Below are 7,845 nucleotides of genomic sequence, written 5' to 3'. Positions count from 1 at the left end.
AAGGTTAGTTTTTTCTTCATTTATTTTGTTTTTTGTTGTTATGCTTAGATTTTGTAGTGGTTATGCTTAGATTTTGTAGGGGTTATGAAATGTTTCAATTTTGAGTGAAATATAACTTTTAGGGTTTATGTTGCGGTTCTGTTAGATATCAAATTTCTTATTTTTAGGGTTGATGTTATTCATATATTCATACTGTCACCTTTGTTGTTATGGGTGTATGTAACTTGTCATTCATACATTTATATGAAACGTGTTTTGGGTGTAGGTTGGTTGGGTGGTATTATATTTGTGTGAGTTATGTTGTTATAATATGAAACATGCAAGAAGATAAAGACGAGTTGGGTGTTTTTCTGTGTTGTCTTATATTCTGGGTTACAATAAAGTAACTTCATGTTGGGTATTGTGTTGTGTCTGTGTGGGTGTGGGGTTAAAGTTAAATAACATTATCCTAAGAAGAAAATATATGTTGGATGTTGTGTTGTGTCTGTGTGGGGTTACATACCTAATTGTAAGAAGATAAAGATATGTCGTGTATTGTGTTATTTATGTGGGGTATTGTGTTCTGTATGTGTGGGGCTGGGTATGTGTTTTCTTCAACTTGAATTGTTTTTATAACTATTTGGGTATGTGTTTTCTTAGTCAATTATTATATTCTATTAGCAACTTTTACTTAATTATTGTTATGTTTATGCATATAGGTATGAGTGGATTTACATTCATTACTTTAAAGTTTTATCATGGTGGGGCCTTGTTGTATGAAGGTGATAAAGCAAGATATGTGGGTGGGTTAGTGAGTGAATATTATGATATTGATGTGGATACAATATCATACTTTGAGATTAAGGACTATATTAAAGAACTAGGGTATAGTTCAAATTGTAAATTTAGTGTCCGACCACCTAATAGTTGCATTTTAGGAGATATTGACAATGATGATATTCTCTTAGCTATGTGCAATTGTTTGCAAAGTGGTTCTGTTTTGGAAGTATATGTCCACATGCCTGGTAAGGATTCTGGTGCAACTTTTAATAAATTTGGGACCACTGAGGATAGTGGATATAATCAAGGTGAGGCTGCTTATAATGGGGTAGATATAACTATAAATACTACCTCAAATATTCCTTCTACTTCAAACCCAACAGCTCTAAATAGTGATCCATCAGATTCTGAAGATAGTGAATACTCTGTAAAAGAATCTGATGAGTCAACTGAAGAGAGTGATGATTCTGAAGATAGTGAAATACTTGAAGATGATCAATATGGAAGTGATGTTCATGAGGAGTTAATTCAACTGAGGGCTGAGAAAAGATCTTTTCTGAGGAGGAAAAAAAGAAGGGAAAAAATTCCTGCAGATACTGAAGAAGTAGCATGTGGTAATGCTGGGTCAGATCTTGGGTTTGATGAGACAGCTATCAATAGCTGTACTTTAGAAGGAAGGTTGGGGGGTGATGAGCCATATTATGCAAGTTCTGATGCTTGTAGTTTTGAAACTGACACAGATGATAGTTGTCTACAAGAAGGTGAAAAAATGAAGTTGAAACTACCTAACACAAAAAGGAAAAAACATACCACTGAGAGAGTCAGATTTGATCCCAATATTAAGAAGATTGTGTGGCAATTGGGTATGGTTTTTGAAAGTGTAAAAGAGTTTAGATTGGCAGTCACTAAGTATGCAATTCAGAGAGGGATTCAGATTGAAAAGTGTGTGAATGAGCCAAATAGAGTAAGGGTGAGATGTTGCAAGGTAAATTGCAAATGGTTGTTATATGCAAGTTTGGACAAGAAGACTAATAACTTTGTTATTAAGACTTACATTCCAGTCCATTCATGTCAAAAGGCTACTAGGAATTATTTGTGCAACTCTAGATTCATTGCTACTGTTTTTAAAAAGAAAGTTATTGAACAACCAAATATCAGAGTGTTCAAGCTGCAAGAGTTAATCCGTAAGAAGTATAATGTGCATGTTGGTAAGACCACAACTAGAAGAGCAAGAGCTAAAATTTTGAATGAACTTATGGGTGATTATGTTAAGGAATTTGGGAGAATTCTTGATTATAAGGATGAGTTGCTGAGGACTAATCCTGGGAGTACTTGTGTGGTGAAGCTAGGAGAAGCTAATGAATCTGGTAGGCCAGTATTTGAGGCATTTTACATTTGTTTTGCTGCACTCAAGATGGCATTTATGTCAGCTAGAAAATGCATTGGTCTGGATGGTTGTTTCTTGAAGGGGGTTTGCAGGGGTCAATTACTTATTGCAGTGGCTAAAGATGGCAATAATCAAATGCTTCCACTTGCTTGGGCTGTAGTTGAAAATGAGAATACAATCACTTGGAGTTGGTTTATTTCTCTGTTGAAAGAAGACTTGAGATTAGGAGATGGAACAAGTTTCACAATTATGTCAGACATGCAAAAGGTAAACTTGTTTTAAATTATTTGTTGGTTTATCCCTTTTTTAAACTTAATTATCTAATGTTTGTTGTAACTGTTAGGGACTGGATATAGCTATAAAGGAGTTGTTGCCAGCTTGTGAGGAAAGAAGGTGTGCTAGGCATATACTAGCAAATTGGTCAAAGAATTGGAGAGGGCTGCAAAGGAAGAATCAGTTCTGGAAGTGTGCTAGAAGTACTTTTGAAGCTGAATTCAGAGAAAATCTGCAGGAGTTGTCTAAATTAGGTACTGGAGGTACAGGTATAGTGGATGACCTAATTTACTATGATAAAGAATATTGGTGTAAGGTGTATTTTAATTGTGAAGTCAAGTCTGATGCTATAGATAATAATATGTGTGAAAGCTTTAATGCTTGGATTTTGTCTGCAAGGCATAAAACCATTATTTCTATGCTTGAAGAGATAAGAATTAAGGTCATGAATAGGTTAGCTAGGTTAAGTGAATTTCCAAACTCTTGGATAAGCAATTTCTCTCCAATGGCAATGAAAGTACTAGAACAAAATATTGATAAGTCAATGGCATGTAACATTGAGTTTAATGGAGTAACTGGCTATGAGGTTTTGGATGGATACAAACAACACACTGTATGTTTGAGAAAGAGGGAGTGCAGTTGTAGATCTTGGATGTTGAAGGGTATACCATGTGCACATGCCTTAGCTGCAATGTTGCATAAACAATATGACCCACATGATTTCATTCATCCATGCTACTCTAAAGAGAGGTACTTGATGACTTACTCACACTTCATACAACCTATGAATAACATGTCAATGTGGCCAGAATCAAAAAATCCTCTTGTTGATCCACCAGTGATAAAACAAATGCCAGGCAGACCTAGAAAGTTGAGAAGGAAAGTGGTTGGTGAAAAGAAGGTGTGTGGTAAATTATCTAAAACAGGACTAACTATGACATGTAGTCTTTGCCATGTTAAAGGTCACAATAAAAGAAGTTGTCATTTACGAAGGAGTGATGGAGTTGGTTCTACTGCTGGGGAACAGAGAGCTACCCCTACTTCAAATGTTGAAGAACCATCAAGTTCAAAAAAAGGAAGGGGAAGACCAAAGGTACATTACTATTTTGTCACTTACTTTTAAAGTGTAATCAACTTACTAATATAATATTTTTTTTTGCTAATTAGAAATCAACAAATATTGAGAGTGAGCCTGTTGCCAAAAGGGGGAGAGGCAGACCTAAAAATACAAGTGCAAATGCAAGTGCAACGGGGGATTCATCTACAATTATTGCACCTCCAACAACTTCAAGAACAACAAGAGCTAGAGCAAGTGCAAGTGCATCAAGGGTCTCTCCTAGAACCATTGCACCTCCTACAACTTCAAGAACACCAACACATGAAGAATGTGCAAGTGTAAATGGTGTTGGAGTATTATCAGTATCCAGGAGTGGTAGAGGAAGGGGTAGGGGATTGGGAAGTGCAGGAAGAGGTAGTAATCATCCACTTGAAAATTGGTTTACATGTTCTCAAGGTAATACAACACATGGTGTAGACCAGAACACAAATGTTGCACCAAAGGAAACTGCTACTACCAGGAAAGGAAAGGGTGTTGAAAACACAACTCAATTTATAAAGCCAAGAGTCACTGGTATGGGTGTGTTTCAAGCTAAAAATGGTTCCAAAACTTTCAATGTAAGTATTGTGATGCATTCATATTGTTTGTTCTCTAATAACTTGCACATTTATTCTCTAATAATCTTAGTTCTCTAAAAATTTTGTAGCCTGGACTGCCAAGTAGCACAATATTAGCCGGACCAAAGAGAGTTTTGAGATCAAGTATTGTAACTGGGGATGTTGGTTTCAAACCGACAAGCGGATTGAAGTGGAAAGGAAATCAGGCAATCACAACTAGAAGGCTCCAGCAGATTAGAGATCAATCAAGGCTTTCAAACCCAAATGCTTTCTCCTCTTCACAAGCTCAACACCCATGGAAACTATAATGTTGATATCAATGGTGTTTTATCAGTAAATTGTTGGTGGCCACTATAAGTACTATTTTGTTTCATGTTTGAAGGAAAACTAAATATTCCTATTTTTGTTATAGTACTGAAATTACGGGTACTTATGCAATGTGAAAACTTTGTTTTGCGTATGTGTTGTGACTTGTATAATTTTGGGCACATTTAGATTTTGTACTGAAAATTTGCTCTTAAGCAATGAAATTCTGGGCACCTATGCGCTGTGACTAATTCTCGGCATTTTTACAATCAACTTTGTACTTACAATTTGCTCTCAAGAATGATTAATACCTGTTGCTTTACTTCATTTTACAACTTCCAACACAAACATATCAACATGGCAAATAGAGAATTAAGACAGTTTCAAACACAAACAAATTCAATTTTACATTACAATAGAGCAAATAAAGGTTTTGTAGTACCACACAAAATTATGGCAATTTCATATGATCCTTATACCTACCAACTTGGGTTAGAAAACTAACAAATACAACAACAAAACAAATCATCAGACAACAAAGGAATTTGCCAAAACAACAGCCTTTATTTGTTTTCTTCATTTTCATCCCTTTCATCTTCTTCTTGTCTTTCAATTCACCCATTTCTTTTACGTTGTCAACCTTCTCCTTTGAATTGATGTTCAAATTTTCATAACGATTTCAAAGACTTTCACCTTCATCCAAAGGAATTTTCTCTAGTTTTGACTGTTCAATGTTGGAATTATCAAGCTGTTCCAATTGCATCTTCACACGCTCATAATTTTTTTCTAACTCGTTAATCCTATTCACCAATTTAGGAATAATAAAACGAGATCTTTCATCAACTCTCTCCGTGTCTCTCCATCTAAAGAAATTACAGTTTGTGGCCTCATAGTGAGGACAAGACCAAAATCGTCTTCCGGGATTGCGATTTGACCAAGACGTCTGCATTTGCAGTAAGATTCCATGCTTGCATTGCACTTCCGCGTTAAACATTGAATCGTTCTCATCCATACACAACTTATTCAACTCGGATTTTGTCATAACCCTAACTTTATAAACATTGTAAAAAAAAATAAGAATTAATAATCGACATAAAAAGATGTAAAGAATATATTAAATTTTACTTTACCTTTTTCAAATCAAAGAGTTTGAATGATAATGGATCTTCTTCAAAAATGAAGAAGCATAAAAATGGTGGTATTTTTTTTAAAAGAGGAAGAAGATGTTCTTGAGAGAAACAATAAAATTCATTTTTGTATTTTTTTCAAATTGCGACACGTGGCTCATTTTCATTGGCTATTGTTAACCAAAAGCTGCACTCTCCTCCCCTCATTCCGCACTCACGCGCCCTACATCGGTGCAAACACGTTTTTTGCCACGTAGGCACGCAAGGGGTAGTATATTACTTAAAAAACAAGTTGGAGGGGGTAATAGGACCTCATCAAAGATAAGGTGTGTCGTAGGGATTTTGGGTATAGGCTGGGGGGGGTAATTGGGTATTATCCCTAACCTTAAATTCAATAACTTTAACAATTTTTTAAATTTTTTATTTTTTCAATAAATCTAAAAAAAATGAGTAATTGATTAAAAAAGTGAAAAAAAATATGAAAAACTATAAAATTAACGCTTAAAAATCACAAATAAATATAGTAACCTTAAATTCAACGGTTTCAAAAAAAATTATTTTATATTTTTCATATTTTCCTATTTTTTTATTATCCAATTACTCATTTTTAAGATTTACCAAAAAAAATAAAAATTAAACAAATTTATTCAAATTGTTAAATTTAAGGTTACTATATTTATTTGTGAATTTTTGCGTAAATTTTATTTAAAAATTTTCATATTTTTCTTATTTTTAGGGATAATGCCAAAGTACCCCCTCAACCTATGCCCGAAATCTCAGAGACACACTTATACTATGCTAAGGTCCTATTTTCCCCCTGAACTTATTTAATTAATAATTTTTACCCCTTTTTAGCCTACGTGGCACTATCATGTTGGCCCAACGATGGTTGACTTTTTTTTTCAAACTAGTACCATGTAAGCTAAAAAGGGGTAGAAAATTACTTATAAAATAAGTTCAGGAGGGTAATAGGACCTTAGTATAGTACAAGTGTGTCTCTAGGATTTCGGGCATAGGTTGAGGGGGTACTTGTGCATTTTCCCTATTTTTTATTAATAAATTACTCATTTTCGTGATTTGTCGAAAAAATTAAAAAAACATTGAAATTGTTGAATTTAAGGTTACTATATTTATTTTTGAATTTTTTGCATTAATTTTATAATTTTCATATTTTTCATTAATCTATTACTCATTTTTTTGATTTATCAAAAAAATTAAAAATTTAAAAAAGTGTTAAAATTGTTGAATTTAAGACTACTATATTTATTTGTGAATTTTTGGCGTTAATTTTATATTTTTTTCATATTTTTCCTATTTTTTATTAATCAATTACTCAATTTTGAAATTTATTGAAAAAATAAAAATTAGGGAAAATGCACAAGTACCCCCTCAACCTATGCTCGAAATTCCAGAGACACACTTATACTATACTAAGGTCCTATTACCCCCCGCCCCCCCGAACTTATTTATACATAATTTTCTACACCTTTTGAGCCTACGTGGCACTAGTTTGAAAAAAAGAGTCAATCAGCGTTGAGCCCACAAGATAGTGCCACGTAGGCCGAAAAGGAGTAGAAAATTATTAATAAAATAAGTTCAGGGGTGTAATAGGATCTTTATATAGTATAAGTGTGTCTCTGAGATTTCGGGTATAGGTTGAGGGGGTATTTGTGCATTATCCCTAAAAATTAAACAAAATTGTTGAAAATTGATCGGATAGTTTATTTAAAATGGGGTTGATTTATGGGACGAATTAGGTGTTTATGTGTCAGAATTTTTTAGGGGCATAATTGATCTCTTTTCATATAAATGTCATGTGATAAGGTTAAAATGACATGGTGATTCCATGTGGCATTTAAAGAAATAAAAAATGAACTGAATATGTCCAGTATACTCGCTAACGCCCATAAGGGCATATTTGGGCCAAAACTTGGACGGTGAGGGTATGAGTGAGCCAAACTTTGAACGGAGGTTTTATCTAGACCTTTTCGAATAATTTAGGGGCATATTTGACCCTTTTCCCTTATATTTATTTTTTGTCCCAAGACTATTCGAAATATATTTAAATTTTGATCAAAATTGTTGTAATGATAACTTTGAAAAGGACATTTTACCCCTACACTATTTAATAGTATATTTTAAAAAATACATATCTACATGAACATGTTACTATTTATAATGATACAATATTTATGATGTCTACGTGAGCGCATATATACACTTAAAATACACTATTAAATAATGCACGAATAAAATATCTTTTTCAAGTTCAATATCATTACAGCAATTTCGATAAAAGTTCGAATATATTTCACAACT

The sequence above is a fragment of the Solanum lycopersicum genome, chromosome 7, assembly GCF_036512215.1.
Source record: "Solanum lycopersicum chromosome 7, SLM_r2.1".
NCBI lineage: Eukaryota > Viridiplantae > Streptophyta > Magnoliopsida > Solanales > Solanaceae > Solanum > Solanum lycopersicum.
Note: the sequence above shows the minus strand (reverse complement) of the source record.